At 42.9% G+C, this 17,993-nt stretch overlaps 1 protein-coding gene across 5 annotated transcripts in view; it reads right to left on the bottom strand.

Annotated features, from left to right (window-relative positions):
• WDR7 (WD repeat domain 7) overlaps nt 1-17,993 on the bottom strand; it is a 320,067-nt gene that overhangs the window by 233,088 nt on the left and 68,986 nt on the right. The gene's annotated exons all lie outside the window — the stretch shown is intronic.

The raw sequence follows: 17,993 nt of genomic DNA, 5'->3' as shown, positions 1-17,993 counted from the left end.
TTTCAGTCCCTCTCCTCAAACTCTTTGTGGTATCTGACATTGTTTTTGGTGAAAGAGAAAGTATAAATGAAGCGCATAGAAGCCAGCTCCTCCAGCTTCCCAGAGAACACCTTGCAGTGAGCCTTCCAATTCTGACCACCCTCAGTCCGCTGCCCTGAAAACTCACGCTCCCCCCACATCAGCACGCCCACCTATATGTAGGCGGCTCCCTAAGTGCCACCAGCAGCCAGACCAGTCTCCCGAAGAAGGTTCAGGCCTGTATTTCCAGCACTGGTACTTGGATGCCCACAGTGCCTCCTATTTCATGTCCTTGTCTCCACCTTCCCACTGCACCTGTGCACCTCTCACATCATCAGCTGAGAATCATTCCTCCTCCACCCTGTCCCGTCACTGTGACCACACTCGGACCCTTATCTTCTCCCCCCGAACAGGCTCCACTGCCCCAGTCTGCCCTTCCTCCAGCCCGACATCCACAGAGCCTGAGACTTCTTCTGAAACACAAATCTAATCATGCCACCCTTCCGCCGAGAATTGCCTTTACGTAGGTTAGAAAGAGAAATAGAAAGTACAACTTTATTAAAAACTAAATCAAAATATAGGTGACTATATCTGTTCTCAAGGTGAGAGCAAACTTTCCAAACATTGTTAAATTTAAAATTCACTACTATAAAAACACTGAAAGGCAAGTAAGAAATTGGAATAAAATGTGCCAGAAATAGGGCTGATGAAGTTATAGTCTATATAATATTAATTAAAATCAATAAGAAAAATAAAAGGAAAAAAGTACCATAAAGGTCAAGGACAATTCACAATAAAAGACACATCAATTGTCTACACATGTAGGGGGGAAACCTGCTCAAACTAGTTGTCAAGGAATAACAGTAAAATAGCCACAAGATACCATTTACAAAACCAGCAAACAGCATACACTAAAAAAATACTGAGCCAGGAGTACCGTGAAAGCCAACGCCACACACTGCAGGAGCGCCTTTGGTCTTCAGCAGAGTAACTTGGCAAGTATGCCCTGAGCCCTAAGACTGCTCGACCCAGCACCTTCCTTCTTAAAACCTATCCTAAATAGTCAGAAATGCAGACAAGAATTTATGTCCAAAGATGTTCAGTGAAACAGTGATCACTATTTTAAACCGAAAACAACTTATGTAATCTAACAATAAGAAAAAAGGTACAGCCTGGCTGGTTTGGCTCAGTGTCAGCCCATGGACCAATGAGTTGCAGGTTCAATTCCGGTCAAGGGCACCTACCTCAGTTGCAGTTTGTCCCAGGCCCTGACTGGGGTCATACGGGAGGCAACCAGTCGATGTGTCTCTCTCACATCGATGTTTTTCTCTCTCTCTCTCCCCCTCCCTCTTTTCTACTCTATCTGAAAAACATCCTCCATTGAGGATTAAAAAAGAAAAGAAAAAAGGCACATAATTCAAGCATACCCATATAGTAGAAGTATTGCAATCACTACAAGTCATGCTTTCTGGGCACATTTAACCATACGGCAAAATGGCAACGTTCCAATTTTAACAAGATGAAAATTACATGTGTGTGTAAATGCACACACAGTGTGCTTCTGATTTCCCTTATTTAATGCTCAAGTACATATATGAACATGGTGAGAAACACTGGAAAGAAACAGATAAAAAACGTTAATATTAATTACATTTTGTAATAAAATTTTAAAAGATTTTCATTTTCTTCATATTTATTATACATAATCAATATATATTATTTTCATAATTAGAAAGTAAAGCTCTAGAATAAAATGCAAAACCCTTCAGCACAACGTTCAAGGCCCGTTGCAGTTCGATCCGAATACCGTTCAGCGTTTCCAAACAGGCTCTGGTACCACAACCACAGTTCTTCACCCATTAACTCTTTTACTTACTCCTTTGCCCAAAATACTCTGCTCTGCTCCAGTCCTTCTCTTCCATCAAGACCTCAGTTCTTCCAGTGAAAGTTGGTCCACAATGAAACCTGCCCCCATAACATTGTATATCCACTATACATCATGAATTCGTGTCTTGGCTATATTAACATAATTGATTAATTTCTGTTATTGACATTTCTGTGTACTGTATGGTTTACTATGTCTTACTCATCTTGTGTATCCCTAAGCCTATCAGAGTACTTGGCAGAATGAACAAAGAACATTATAAAAAACTTTATAAAATTATCTTTAATTGCTAATCAATTCCTCCATCATAAAATTACAACACAATCCTCTTAACTGGTGTATTTTCGTACTCAATTCTCTTCCCATCTGTGTTTCTTTCCAGTTTGAGAGGTTTCAGTTGCATTTTGTAACCCAAGGATAAAATATTTGCAAAGCACAAAACATCATCCAAAATATACTGCTTACTACTCCTCCAAATTCATCCCTGACCACAAACCCTACATCTTCTATTGCGATCAAATCCCAGCACGTCTCAGAACCAGCAGCCCCAGGCACGTGTACTTCCGCATCGCTGAGGCCAGCGTCACGCCGCTTGCTGAGTCTCCCTACTGCCACTCAAGTCCTCCTACCCACCCTTAGGAAGTATCTCAAGGGACTGCTCTTCCAAAAATTACGTCCAGACTTGTCAGCAGATCTGCCTCCTTTGTATAAATCTCTGCCCTAGTTTGAATGAATGATGTTTAAGGGAAGGTAGAAAATAAATACTATTTCCATGCAATAGCTAAAGAACCTTAGGTACATAAGTAATAGATACATTTATAATACATAAAACACGAAGTAAAAAAAAAATAGCCAATGCCCTGGCCGGTTTGGCTCAGCGGTTAGAGTGTTGGCCTGCGGTCCTGAGAGACCCGGGTTCGGTTCCCGCTAAGGGCGCGTACCTCGGTTGCAGTTTGTCCCCGGCCCTGGTCGGTCGTGCGGGTGGCAGCCACTCGATGTGTTCCTTTCACATTGATGTTTCTCTCTCTCCTTCTGTTCCTCTCTCTCCCTCCCACTCTACCTGAACAAAAAATGGAAAAATGTCCTCCGGTGAGGATTAAAAAAATAAAAATAGCCAAGATTTTTTAATTTCATTCCTGTATTGAATTCACTCACAACACATTCACCTATGTTTGTACAAGACACCGGAGATACAAAGACAAGTAAGAAGGTATTTCTAGTCATGGAACGCAGAACTAACAGTTAAATAGTGGCATGTAAAGAAGTTATTATAGCCCTGGCCGGCGTGGCTCAGTGGTTAGAGTGTCAGCCCATGCACTGGAGGGTCCCAGGTTCAATTCCCGGTCAAGGGCATGTATCTGGGTTGCAGGTTCGATTCTGGTCCTGGTTGGGGCTCGTGTGAGAGGCAACCAATCAACGTGTCTCTCTCACATCAGTGTTTCTCTCTCTCTTCCCCTCTCCCCCCTTCCCTTCCACTCTCTCTAAAAAAGTCAATGGAAAAAATATCCTCGGGTGAGGATTAACAAGGGGAAAAGGCTGTTACAATGAGGTACGGACATGCTCTCAGGAAAGGAGGACTGCGAGATAAGACAAGGGACACGCGGGGGAAGTGCCAACTCCACTCGGGGTGACCGGGGAGATCCCCGTGGAAGGAACCTTGAGCTATGAGAGGTGCTCCTGGCAGAAGATAGCGGGATGTGCAAAAGGATGAGGGCAGGAAACACCACGGGATGGATGCTGAAGAAACCACAGGTGACCATGATGAAGGAGGCAGCGATGGCCCCGGAGAGCGTGAAGGTCCACGCGGAGCACCAGACCCGCACCCTGCAGGCCCAGGCACTGAAGCAGAGCTTCTCTGAGCCGCCAGAGGGGCTTCCCCAAGCCCGGGTCCTGGGCCTGACACTGACCTGGATCTGCACCTCTGGGAATGGGTCCAAATCTGTCTAGTGCTTACCCCAGATGACTTTATGCTGCAAAGCTTGAGACCTACTGTCTAAAGACTTTAACCAGGCCACTCGCATGATCAAATTTAATTTTATAAATGTTTATCCACCACCAATGTTGGCTGAAAAGAAGCAATAGCGGAGTCGTGAATAGGAACTGAGAAGAAACAGAAGCCATCGGAAGAGGGACGATAAAAGCGTGCAATCGTACTGAAAATGGAGAAGATGAGACAGATGCAAGAATGTGTACATTACCCTTGTGTTTCTCACAGCATTGTGCTTTACAAATGCTTTGTCAGATACTGAATATGTAATGTCAGATATTACACAGTGCTTTGTAACCACTGACACTAATTTGACCAAATGGTACATAAAATTATATACACTTATAATAACTGTATTGTATCTGATATAAGACTATTGATGTGAAAGTTGTTATTAATAATGAGAGCTACCACATACTCAGCTGCTGCTAAGGTGCAGGCATTATACTAGGCATCAGTGTTGGTTATGTCACAGATGTGACACTGGGTCTAGGGGACTAGGTATTAACGATATTAGTTTAAAAAAGGAGCCTCGAGTACTTTAGCAGATCCTGTCTTTCCCATGTAGATCTACAAAGTTCTTTTTAGGAGCAAGAGAGACCATTTCCGCCAGAGAATATAAAATCAAACACGTTTGGCAAAGAAACTACTGAAGCAGCAGGGGTGGCTCGAGGGAAAAAGAAGGCACAAGGGGGACACAGGTGGACTCCCAGTTCCCCTCTGCTGTCAGTCACACGCGGCCCGTTCAGCACCTCAGATCTGCCCAGGTCCTGTCTGTCGGGAGGTGTGCCAACAGACAGCCTGTGTGCTCGGACAACCGAGAGGCTATCTCGAGTCTAGGACGCTGATATCTGGATGTGATCGTGTGTGACTCCTCTTATCACGACCGCTCACACCTGCTACTGATTGTGTCATGGTGGCCAAAACTGTACTAATGGCAATCTACAGTAAGAAGAAGAGAGGGTGAAAGAAAAAAAGAAAAGAAAAACAATAAAAGCAGCCGAGAAGAGAACAGAGGGAGACTGCAGGAAAGGAGAGCAGATGACCCACTCCCAAGTCTTGCCGATGAACTATAATTTCTGACATCGCCAAGTCCTGATTATGACTTGCAATGCCTGACAATGGACTTGACAGACTTAACAAATAAAGTCTTATTACAACAAAATGTAGATATTCAGCTACGTTGTGAGGATAACATTTCAGCTAGACGCATAGAGATGGCAGAATTAGTCACCAACATGTTTGAATTCTAATATGTTACACTAAGATTAGCTAAAGGAAAATGAATGAAAACCTTTATCAAACTCCAAGGGACTCTTGGCTTGATCATAAGATACACATGTCCAGAGCAAACTAACTCATGCAAATCACCATATATTCTTAGTCGCTTCCAACACGGGCTGTCTGACCCTGGGAATTCTTCCACAGGATGTGTGTGCTGGCTCTGCCACCTTTATTAAGAACAGCTGAAATGTGTGCTCACAGACTCACTTTTTCATTATCACAGAGGAAGATTAAATTCAACTCGACAAATATTTGTGGAGTGCCTGTTATGGGCAAGATGCTCGGGAGAAAATAAAGCCTCTGTACTTCCGGCAATAATTTAAAAACTTACTGGAAACGGGCCAACAAAAAAAGTTAAATCATGAGGTATACATAAATGAAATGATCTCAAATTTATTAGTAAAACTCAGTGGTAAATGCAAAATACAAATGTGGTAGGCAATTAGACAGGCATGAGCAGAGCGAGGACGATGGGCCAGGTACAGAAGGTCACCAGGGCAGAAAGCCCTGGGTGCTTAGCAAAGGACAAAACTGGGAATGCAAGGACCTGGCCCTCAGGGTGACCCTTCCTCCCCTAGCAGATCCATGGTCACATGGGTCGGACCCTCCCCTGACTTTCCTCCCCTGCCAGGTTGCTTGCCACGAGGAACCCCTCCCACAGAAGGGGAACAAACAGGGGATGGAGAACAGCCCTTAAGCATTCAGCCCCCAGGACAGTGAGATTCTGACCCGCATCATAGGCCTCAGCTGTGTTGCAGCTCCAGGCCCAGAAAAGCAGCAAAACCAGACAAGAGACGCCATGGCTGACCTCACGACCAGCTGCACTGACCAAGACTCCCCTTCCCCTGCCCTGGCTCGGACCAAATGGTAGAGACCACAGCCCTGAAGGACACACCTGAAGGCTGATGAATGTTCTATTGGGATCCTCCCGAGACCTCCAGATCAATACCCTCAAGACCCAGGACCAGGGAGGCTCTCCATGGAGCCGCCCACCTGTCCCAGGGGCCCTCTGCCTCGCCTCCCTCTCTCCTGAGCTCTCAGGCCCTTCGTTTGCCTCTACCTTGTTTCCTGAGCCCATGTCTTCTCCGGCGCACTCCTTCTACCTCTGTGACTTCCTAAAGACACCTTCCCTTACAGTGTGAGTCAGCTCTGGATTCTTTCTTACCAGACTCCAGTACCAAGGTTGCTGAAGCAAGGTCCGGTCTGACTCCAACATATTTATGCACACACTTACTTAAAGAGTTAGTAAGACGTGTGCTTGTCATCTTCATTGTGAACACTAAGCCTATTATACAACTTCGCATTTTCTGTACAAGGGAAAATACAGATTTGGCCATTTCAGATACTCCATGAGGAGCTCGATTTAAAACATAACAGAAATGCAACAGTAGGAACAACTGCTGGACTGCTTGCTCGCCAGCGAACGCCAGCCTGTGGCAGTGGCAGCAGCAGCAGCAGGTAAACTGCCTCGAGGGAACACCCAAGGACAAGCACAGGACGGCGACCATGAGATTATTCCCTACTCAGGCGCAGGTCGTTTTTCAGCACATACACACGTACCATAAACAGCAGCCCCCATCAACAACAACCACCACCGAATCCACAGTCTACAGAGGAGAAAAAGTGAGTGCATCCTTGTTACACTTATCATTCTTATAGAACTGAATATATGCTAGGTTAAATCCCATCTGCTGAAACACCAATAGCTCTGTCCCCTAAAACCAAGGTTATAATGATATCTTAGGTGTACTTTATTTTATTCAATGACTTAGAGGAAGTTAAAGCATTAGCAGTAACTTATTCTTCCACCACTCGCATCAATGGCCCTGATTTAAAAGCTTACTTGTTTTTGAATCGTTTTTTAAACACCATAGTTTTGAGACTCTTTTAAAGTTAACTAGTAAAATAATTTATTATTTTTCCTGAAAGAGCACTAAGTCCAATCTATAACATCAAATGGTTCAGATTTCTACCTAAACACAGAGCTGATTTATGCCAGTGAGCACTGAACATCAGCAGAGTTTGATGCTCAAGTACAAAGCAGAAGAGTAGATAATTAAAAAAAAAAATCTGAATCTGCTTTGGAACTAGAGATCAAGGATACTAAGATTAAGACTAGGAAATGCTATATATCACACACACACATACACACACACACTCACACACATACCCTTCTATAAATCTCAACACTGGATCCCAAAATAGGATACAAGAAAAAAATATGTATTTAAAAATATTAATATAATATTTTACAAAATAATTGTGTAGGTATCATATTTATAATTCATGGTTTAAATACATTTTAATTTGCTAAATATGGTATAAAAAACTGAGTTATTACCTAAGAATATTTTGGTAGCAAAAATAAATTTAAAAAACAATTTTACTTTGATTATGAATAGGATATTTTATGGAATAAAGAGCTTTAAAATAACTGAAATTTTGACGCAGAATGTTAAATGCAAAAGGTTCAACAAATAAATCACATTAATGTCTTAATGCACTTTTAAACTTTTCTTTAAAAATTAACTAAGGTAAAACCCCACCATTTACTTTTTTTAAAATGTGGTTTTGATGTTAATAATTTTAATACTACGAAAAAGGAAGAAAGGGAAGGGGGGAGGAAGAGAAAAGGGGAGGTGCAAGAGGAACGCAAACGGGAGCAAGCAAATGTGTGACTGAAACGGGTATTTGGTGCCCTCTGCTGTCCAACTGCTGTTACTTAACACGGATAGTTAGGATAACTGAGTTCTTTCTCAGAGAATGCATTTAAGCAGGAATTAGACAATTTACTTACCTTAAATATTTAGTTTTGGATAGGATAGGATTTTATAATTAGGTATTAATTATAATAGACTAATAATCAATGTTATTTCACTTCCTTTCAAGTGTTTTAATTAACTAGTATACTAATAAGCATAAAAAGAAGTTTTGATATCTGATACTGTACTATAATTTATTTCATATAATGTACATAAAATGTAACTTAGTCAAAAGTAAATTATAAGTATTAAATATAAGTACTTAGCTCATGGCCTTTATAAAGAAAATACCTTCTAAAGATATTTCTACAGGCCATGCCTTACTCGATAATAATGTTTGAATAATAATAATATCCAAATGGCATTAATATATTAAAAGATTAGGAGACTAATATAATAGGTTTTCACACAGAAACGCACAAGAGGTTGACTTGCAACTCTTCCCAAAGGGCCCAGTTATCAGAGCAAGGAGACCGAGCGCCCTGGAGGCACCCCCCCCCCCCCATCAGACCGACCTTCCTGGGAATCAGTTCACTGCCTCGCACAGGTCATCTCTCTTCCAAATAAAGGAAAGACTACCTACTTCGGAGAGATGGTGTAAACAGCTAATAGATAACAAAGCAGTATTCCTTTCTCTGGCATAACAGAGATAATAAAACCCAGCTTATTTTATCTCAAATGAATGCATTAAAGGCACATGTGAGTATGGTTTAAACCTGCCGAAGTACAGAAACAAACAAAAAAGCACTCCTGTTATAACCTACACTCGTGGGTATGCCAAAACCCTTAACACGTTGTGAATGGCTAACAGAAATAGAGGAGAGTCTCTGAAGCCAACTTGGTAACAAAAGGGTCCGAATAAGGTCAAAATGAAAAGAAGAAAAGAAAACTTCTCTGATGATTGTCACGGTGGCAAGCAATCTCTAATTTCAGAACTACTTACACTCAAGTAGGTTCGAACCTGTTTCTAACCCTCCTCTCTGTCTCCGCGCTGCCGGCCTCAGCCCGCACCTCACCCTTCTCACTCTGCCCCTCACCATCCCCCAGTCTGCAGACTCCCTCTGCTGGGATCTTCTTCCCCACTCCTGACGGCAAGCCTCTACACGAATGTGTCTCTTTAGAAAAGCCTTCGCAGCAACTCTCCAGGTCAGCTCATGTCCTTCGGGCCCTGTCCCACTCAGTTCGCACCTGAAGTGGTACAGAGCTCCACTGCACCCGTGTCCCCACATCCGAGCAGGAGCAGGCCAGCGCCAGGGTGGCTGGGAGTGGGTGGGACTAATGCACTCGCCAACTGTTCCAGCTGGGCCTAGCTCGTGGCTTGCACTCAACATGTGCTGAATGAGTGAATGAATGGAATGATCAAGACTATTAAACCAGTGTGTGTTGACCACCTATTGTGATCAATATTTTCAAACATGTTACCCATTTAACTTCATTACAACCTTGTTACCTCCACTTTAAAGCTAAGAACAAATAGAAGCTAAGAGAAGTCAGTCAGTTGCACATATCACATAGCAGGAGTCAATAGGGTCAATAGTTGGGATATAAGAGGAAGTCAGGGTCCTCCTGTATCTGCCTGACATTTTAGTTCAAGGGGTTCTCAGCGGTAGTGCTGCAGAGATTCTAGAGACTGAGCTGAGGGGAAGGCGAGGGGACAGTGAGTCCACTCCACACAATGGGCCCACATTCTGGGCCATTCACAGTGATTCAATGAGCACTTGGTGCTGGCCCAGGACTTACAAGGAGGAATATCAAATGGTCCTTTGAGGAGCTCAGTCTGCTACAAAGCAATAGTTCTCAGCCAGGGGTGAGCCCCCACCCCTAATCCCCAAGGGACATTTGGCAATGTCTGAAGACATCTGTGTTAGTCTCAACGGGGAGAGGGTGCTAATGACATCTAGTGGGTCGAGACCAGGGATGCCACTAAGCATGCTACAATGCACAGGACAGCCCCGGAACAAAGAATTATTCCGCCCACGCCCTGGCCGGTTTGGCTCAGCAGTTGGAGCGTCAGCCCGCAGACCAGAGAGTCCTGGGTTCAGTTCCCACTAGGGGCACCTCCCAAAAAAAAGAATTATCCCACCCAAAATGTCAAAAGTGCTGAAGCTAAAAAACCCTGATACAGAAAAATAGACGTAAACAAAGATACCTCCTTGCTTCCACATAGAGAGTAAGTACTGGGATGGGAGCATAAACCAAACGCCCGAGGACCAGAGAAGGAATAACGGACTCTACTGGACTCGGCAGCACTACCTAAAAAATTCAGGAGCCTCTGCAGAGGCAGTGGTCACGGAACTGAGGCTCACGGGATGCGTGGGAGTCGGCCAGGTGAAGGGGAGACGGGGCATTCTAGGCACAGAAATAGCTAGTGCTACCTCACCGGAGCACCGGGGAAGGAGACGGGAAACCAGTTACCTTGCACTGCGAGAAGCTAAAATCCTGACTGGTGCTGATCAAGCCCCTCCTTTTGTCTGTGCCTCCTTTCATCTCCCTCTTCCTGTGCACCCATCCCCTCCCCGAGGAAACAGCACTTCCCCGAGGCTGACTGCCCAGCTATGACGGTGAGGCAGGTGCGGAGGTGGGTAAGAAAACGGTATCTTCATACAACTGGGAAGACAGAGGTGTGGAAGGCATCACCAAAGGGTCTCTGGACGCCGTGGCCTGTCCCCGCCTGCCGAGAGCACTGCATGGAGTCCCAGCACACCCACGACCGACCAGACACTTCCTGGACACTGCAACAAACTGCCCCCCTGAGAAGACTGACTGGTTAATAAATTTCCATCTAAAGTTACTTTTAGGCCTGCATTACCATGTCATATAAATCATCTTATGAATTTCATATCGAAAAACTGCAAAACCTCAAAACCATTGTCACTGGCTCACAGCCTGGTTTGCCACCCATCCTTCTAGGAGGTTTCACCATCTACATAGGTCAGTGATTCCCAACTTATGGTCTGCAGCCCTGGGTGGTCCAGGGGGACCCTTATGGATATAAAACCATTCAGTGTTACAGGGCAAATGACAATGTCAAACATAGGGTCATTTAGTAATAAAGTGAGTTATGAAGGTTACATGTGCTAATTATGCTACAAGTTGTTATTTCTGTACTTTGCTACTTATAATTTTAAGGTAGCACATGACAACAGTTTTCTAGACTTTCACGGCGACCCAGCTCTGTCCATCCCCTAACTATGTTCTGCTCAATCTTCAATGTGCCTTCCTCCAAGAAGCCAGTCCTGATCGCCCGAGTCTAGGCCAGATTTCTGCAACGCAGTCTGCATTTCTCAGCCCTCTCGCTCACTGCGCTGCACTGCACTTGTCTGTTTATATTTCCTGGGGGTAAATTCTTGTCTTATTCATTTTGGCTCTCCAGGGCCTAACACAGTACCTAGTAGTCAACAAATGTTTACTGAACTAAACTAATTCAATTATTTTCTAAAAGAGGTTATAAAAGTTGAGAAGTTTGAAAATCTCATATACAATAGTCTAATAAACAGCAGATTTTTCAATCACATTAGAATAGAAGAAATTCTTTCTTACCCAAAGTACTAACATATTCATATTTAGCCACGAATCTTTATACATCTATCAAATTTACTCCACAGTGCCTTCCTGTTCCCAAACAAGAGTTAAACAGAAAGCATCACACACAAGGGCTAGAAAGAGCTGGCTGCTGAGGTCACTACTTAATCTGTCTAGTGTCCTACTCTCTCAGCAGACTGCCATTTGATTTATTGTGTGAGATGGAAAAAGAAATTTCTTCTTTGCTGTATCTCAAATAAGTTGCACAACAATCTAACTTTCTCATCAGGTAGCATGGCGTGTTCATCTACTTCTGAGAAAACAAAACAAACTTCTGAATTTAAAACCAACTTAGAACAAAACCGCTTTTTCTTGGTTCAGAATTGTATGTAAGGTGAACTATGAATTCCATTCATAAGTCCATTACACCTATGACAGGCAAGGCACAGGGCCAATAAGGCACTAGAGCCATGGGGTTATTAAGTTTTAAGAAGAGGACTTCCCTTGCATATGTCATTATTAGATGGTGTTATGCAATGACCATGAAAAATCCTTGGGGTCTAATTCAAGGATCCTAAAAAAGGGAAGAAAACCAAAAACCTTATAATCACCAAAAAGTGTAGTAAATATCGATTAAGTACATTGTTACTTTTGAGAGTTTAATTTTATTCCTTAGTGGAATAATTGGCATCTTCATAGTGACCTAAAACTCATTTCCCTCAAACTGGAAAAAAGAGTTGGTGAAAAGTTAATCTGAGTTGGAAATGTTCAAAGCATTCTTCCCAAACCCTATGATTTATCCACACACAAATTAATTCATTTCACTTAATTTCACACTTAACATCAAGAACATAGAAACTTAATTCTGGCCAGTGTGGCTCAGTTGGTTGGGCATGGTCTCATGCACCGAAAGGTTGCCAGTTCCATTCCTGGTCAGGGCATGTGCCCGGGGTTGCTGGCTTGATCCCTGGCAGGGGGCATGCAGGAGGCAGCAGATCAATGTTTCTCGCTCTCTCTCTCCTTCTCCCTCTAAAATCGATAAAAAATGATTCTTTAAAAAAAAAAAAAAAGAATATAGAAACTTAAAGGAATTCTGGGAAGATCATGACAGCACAGTTATTGGATTTTTCCAAATCCCCACATAAAACGGCAATATTCATTTTTAACACTCAAAGGCAACCATTTTAATATTTTGATGTGTTTATAATTACTCCCAGTCTCCTCCACTCCCATGCAATAATATATTTTCCATGCTCATGATCATGGTATATATGATATTGTTTCTTACTAAGTAACATAAGAAAGGTAGAAAGTTCCAACTTCCCAAATGCTTACAAGTTATAATTTTCTGGTAGGATAATTCCTGCGAGATCTGTAGTTCTTTTATGTTCTCTAACATTCAGCACAGAGCTAGGTCCACACTTGCAACAGAACAGATGTTGGCTGAATTGAGCTGACTGACCAGCTGTGATAAATTCTAGCCTAAACTAGTATCACGTATGACTTTGGAGGAGTAAAAAGATGGCCCTACAATGGACTGCTTCTCGGAGCTACTGGGTGGAGCTTCTGTTGCAGAAGAAAGGGTTAGAGTCGGCAGTCCAGTGCAGGAAGTCAGGCTTTCAAGGACTTTCTTGGGGGTAAAAACAACAAAAATAGTCATCCTTATCAGTGCATTGAACATAGTTACCGTAGGTCCCTCCCATGGCAACATACTTTGGAAAGGTATGCTTTTCCCCTGTCTTTGATGTAAATTATACAGTCCTCCTGATCACTTTGTTGTGGTTAATTCCACCACCAAAGCAACTCTAAATAGGTTAAAAGTTCAGTAGTGTGCAACAATAGGAGCTTGATCAAATAAATTATGATATATCCGTATCATGAATACTAGGCAGCCAATAAAAATCACGCCTTCTCAGACTATCTAATCGCATAGAAAAAAAGCTTACAATATATAGTTAAGAGGAGAAAAAAAGCAGTTTCTAAATCAGCTGTCACAAACTAAATCGTATTAGACAAGGATTTATAAGCGACGTTAATTTTTACTCTCTTAATTTTTCTATTATGAACATATTACTTCAAATAGATACTTTTAAAAACCTGGGCTCTAAAAAATAAAGTATTTAAATTTAAGAAAGAAAGAAAGAGAGAGAGAAAGAGGGGGGAGGGAAGGGGAGGGGTGGGGAGAGGAGGGGAGGGGAGGGGAGGGGAGGACTCCAACATCCTGAGGAGGGGTGAGGATCCCCTAGTTGCCATGGCTTCTTTGCAGAGGCGGAGGCACAAGCCACACCTCGGGTCAAGGAGACAGCGAAGCACAGAGACCGAGTGGTGGAAGCGCCTGACCGCGCCTGGGGAGGGACTGGGGCTTCTCACAGGAAGTGATGTCAGATGGCTCAGGATGACGGGGGCCAGCTTCTAGAGCAGAGAGACAGAGTGATCAAAGACGTGAATACATCATACCTTGAAATTCCATTTCCAAGGACTCCTCTCATGGAATAGTCACAGCTTTGTGCCAAGATGTATCCTGACTAGCTTGAATGACTTAGAGCAGCAAAAAATTAAAAACAACTTAAATGGCCAACATTAGAGGTTTCATTACACAAGAAACCCCCGCCCCAAAGAAACTCCAAACCTCATCAAGAACACTTAGTCTAAACAGATAAGGAATGGAGCCTACTGAGTTCCAGAGGGGCCCGGGTTGTGCCTGGGCCTGGGCCTGTTCCCACCGAGCCCACCTATGCTCCGGAGTGCGCAGCAGACACCCTTAAATGCAGTTCTCCGGAGACCTCAAGACCTGAACAAACTGGATTTGGCTACAGGTTCAGCAACTAGGCCAGCTTTTCACTGCTTTGACCAAGGGCTCCTGTAACATCATCCCAGGAGCAATCGGTGCACGCAGCATCCAAATGGGGTTTCTAATTATTATCCCCCACTGAAGGGAATCACCCGTCACATAGACACTCAATAAAAGTTCATTCTCCTTGGAGTCATTTCTTCAACTAATAAACCCTTACTTTCTTGGCTGCAAAACAAAACAAAACAAAACAAACAAAAGAAACAAACAAACACAACAAAGCAAAAATAAAAAATTCATTTTTCTCCTATAGTCACAAATTATTCTTTTTTCCCCCTTAAGACTGGCCAGCTTAGCCACAGTAGTGTACTATGAAAATTTTATCCTAATAACCATTTAGAACAAAGAAAACTGAATTTATATATACTTACAAATATAATATATAATCAACATATTTATATTTTGTATTAAAATTCATTAAAGTTTTGGGGTAGAATGTTAAGCAAGTTTAATTGATTCTTCAAAGGTCAAACACATCACAGGAATTTTTCTATAGCCAAAAAGGGTTCACCATACGAGGCCCAGTATTCTGTATATAACATCATTGGGCTTGTCCCTGTCTGTTCCTTACTGTGCCCTTTTTACAATGAATCATAAAGTCAATTCAATCAGTAAAAATTTTTTTACAGGGTGAATTTTGCAGGCAAAAACACAGACTAGCTTATGTTCGACTTCTAAATTCCATTCTCTTACCTAGTTACACAGAATACAAAGCTACTGACCTTTGCAAATATAGCCCGTTCATGTTTTCAGGCTTTTGACTAATTAGACAACAGAGAGGTGAGGTAAAAGATAAATCACCCTGTTCATTTTTCAGTTTCTTCAAACTGGTGATTTTTCAATGTAAATAGGGTGACTGATTGCTACCACAATGTCCAAGACATAAAAGGGCCCAAACAGAGAAGCGCACACAGGAGGCCTAAGAAACGGTGTTCCAGCTTCACTAACAAACCCCAGTGGCATCCTCCATAGCATTGCCAAGATCTCCTCACCAAGAACCAGCGTCTACAGCAACTGCTTTATTAAAAAACGGGTCACAAACATCACCTGACAGGCTCAGATCATCTTAACACATTCATTTATGCATTCAGTAAACACCACCACATGCGATCTTTGACTCACTATTTATTTATATTCTACAAATCTTCTAACTCCTAATCCAGTACACTACTTATATTGGGAATTATGGAGAATTAAAAATAAAGATGACTCGCCCGGCCAGTGTGGCTCAATGGTTGAGCATCAACCCATGCACCAAAAGGTCGCCAGGTCAATTCCCAGTCAGGGCACATGTCTGATCCCCGGGAGGGGACGGGAGCACACAGGAGGCGGCCAGTCAATGTTCTCTCTCATCGATGTTTCTCTCTCTCTCTCTCTCCCTCTCCTTTCCTCTTTCTCTAAAATCAATAAAGAAAAAAATAAAGATGACTCTTGCCTTCATGGAATTAAAGCAATTTCTTTCCTTTTAACAGCTATCACGCCTACTTTCTTCTCTCCCACTGCAAAATTGGTTATATTCACCGCCCTCTGATTCATCATCACCAATTATAAGGAAACAATGGCTGTCAGGGTGAATTCCCCAACTCTACTCCCAACACCAGGGCCTCTCACATGACCAGTCACCCCTGCACCAGTGAGAACCTCGGTGAGCTCCTGGACGCAGCATGGAAGCTGCTCCTCACCTCACAGACACGGAAGCGACTCCTCTTTTTTCTCCAAAAGCAAACTTCCTCCACTCTCTGCCTCCACTTCTCCTCCTACTCAGTCCCAGCTCATCATACCCTGACTTCTCACCCAACAACCGGAGCAGCAATCCTAACGATCACTAATGACTTTGCCAATTACTAACTTCAAACGCTCTCTTCCCCAAGTCTTCATGTTATTTCATTTCTCTGATCAAGATCAACTATCGACTTTTGTTTCCTTTACATTTTATTTTCACTTATATGTGTGACCTAGGCCATTGGAGGTTGCTGGCCCAGGGTCACAGGCAGGAAGTTACCGAGATGTACACAGATATGCCTGTCACCAGGACCCAGGCTCTTAGCCACTCTTTTGAACCGCTTTTCAAAAATGAAGTAGATTCTGAGGGAGAACTGAACCCACAATCTTCACACTAATAATGCCATATTCGGATGCAGGAATCAGCAAACCCGGACCCAGGGGCCAAATCCAGCCCGTTGCCTATTTTCATAAATGAAGTTTTACTGGGAGCCTGTCTCACTCCTTCACTGACATGTCGTCTAGGGTCGCTTTCGCACTGTTATAGCACAGTTCAATCACAGAGACAGAATACGTGGTCTACAAAGCCTAAAATTTTTACTATCTAGCGCTTTCCAGAAATTTTGCCAATCCCTATTCTAACCAACTGTCCTTTAGGTTCATCATTTGCAAATTTGAGGACAATAATAACTAAGCCATGTATTCGTAGTGAGAATGAAGGAAGACACCATACGTGGAATAATCGAGGCATCACAGAATGTGAACTGCAGTCCAATCAGGCTCTGCAGTCCTGCATTTATATGGGGAATCCCATCCCTACTGTCTCACCACCATGTCACTTCCTTCTTGGAAGTTTTTTGCTGCACACACCCCATCTCCCAACACGGCACAGAAGGGGCAAATGTCTCCTAGCACAATAACCTCAAAGCCTATTCCAGCTGTTTCTTTCTGTTAACAGCTCTGCCATTTCCCCTCAGCCAGGGTTGGATCTCTGAAATCACCCTGTACGTCTCCACTCTTCGCTTGCTCATTTCTGAAGTCCTGTTCATTCAACCTACACAACAGCTTACACGCCATCCCCTCTTCCACATTTCCACTGCCTATGAGTCCAGTCCCCATTTCCCCTCATGCGTCACCCCAGTAGCCTCACAATTCATTTCCTGCATCAACAGTTATGTGTCCTGAAATGGCCGAACATTTCTTAAACAAAAATATCCTTTTAAGACTACTCAGTAGTTATTCTAGTGGGTTTGAAATGACATCTCATTGTGGTTTTAATGTGCATTGCCCTGATGTCTAATGATACTAAATGTTTTTTTATGTGCTTATTTGCCATTTGATCATCTTTTCTGAGGTGTAAATTTATGCTTTTGGAAAACTTGAAGGATTTTGTTGTTCATATTTTAGTCACTGGTTTATTAAAGATTTTTATATATTCATGATTCATCAGATATATATGTTGCTAATTTTTTAACCAGTCTGTGGCTCACTTTTTCATTTTATTAATGGTGTCTTTGATGAATACAAGTTTTTAACTTTGGTGAAGTAAAAAAAAAAAGACTACTCAATATTGCATCACTACCCACTGAGTTAAGCCCTCAGCTTGACATCCAAGCTGATCATACAATATGATTCCAATATGCACCTCCAAACTAACACTGCACTGCATTTGGGGATACTTACCACGCTTCACGCACTACATTAAGCACTGGGAATAAAGAGATGAGGAACTCCCCTCCCATCCGAAGGAGCTCAGAGTCTAACGAGGAAGACAGACATCTAGAAAAAAGCAGCAAATGCCCGTGGAGTAGGAGGTGTTCAGAGAAGGTCAAGCAGGCGGTGTGAGCACAGAGAGGAGGCAAGAGAGCTGATCCCTCCGCAGGGCACAGGGGGACAGGGCTGAAACGGCTTCACTGTCCTCGAAGAGGAGAGGGATTAACAAGGCATGAATGGGGAGGGAAA

This window comes from Molossus molossus, unplaced genomic scaffold (genome assembly GCF_014108415.1).
Source record: "Molossus molossus isolate mMolMol1 unplaced genomic scaffold, mMolMol1.p scaffold_m16_p_6, whole genome shotgun sequence".
Taxonomy (NCBI): Eukaryota; Metazoa; Chordata; class Mammalia; order Chiroptera; family Molossidae; genus Molossus; species Molossus molossus.
The sequence above is the reverse complement of the archived record's forward strand: the minus strand, read 5'-3'. Positions and strand labels throughout refer to the sequence as shown.